Source organism: Tupaia chinensis, unplaced genomic scaffold, assembly GCF_000334495.1.
Source record: "Tupaia chinensis unplaced genomic scaffold, TupChi_1.0 Scaffold000477_1, whole genome shotgun sequence".
Taxonomy (NCBI): domain Eukaryota; kingdom Metazoa; phylum Chordata; class Mammalia; order Scandentia; family Tupaiidae; genus Tupaia; species Tupaia belangeri.
The window spans coordinates 23,584-23,905 of NW_006159986.1; positions in this window are offsets into that span (position 1 = coordinate 23,584).

Here is a 322-nt window from a genome sequence, read left to right on the forward strand (position 1 = left end):
GTGGCCCTCCCCCCCTGGGGGGGGGGGTGATTTCTCGCTTTCTGTCTCTATGTCTCTGTCTTTTTGGCGAGCGCACGCGCCCTATAGCGAAAATCTCTCAAAAAAAAAAAAAAAATCCCCTACGAAATAACAATAAAATAATGATAAATTAAATTTAAAAAAAGAAACTTCAGGGCCAGGAGGTGACATGGTGGCTAAGGCAGCTGGATCCTATGGAGCCCACTGTGAAGTCCCGGACCTTGCAGCTTGAAAAACATGCCAGTTGTAAAAAAAAAAAAAAAAAAAAAAAAACCAGGGGGAAAAAAAGGGAAAAAACACCCCC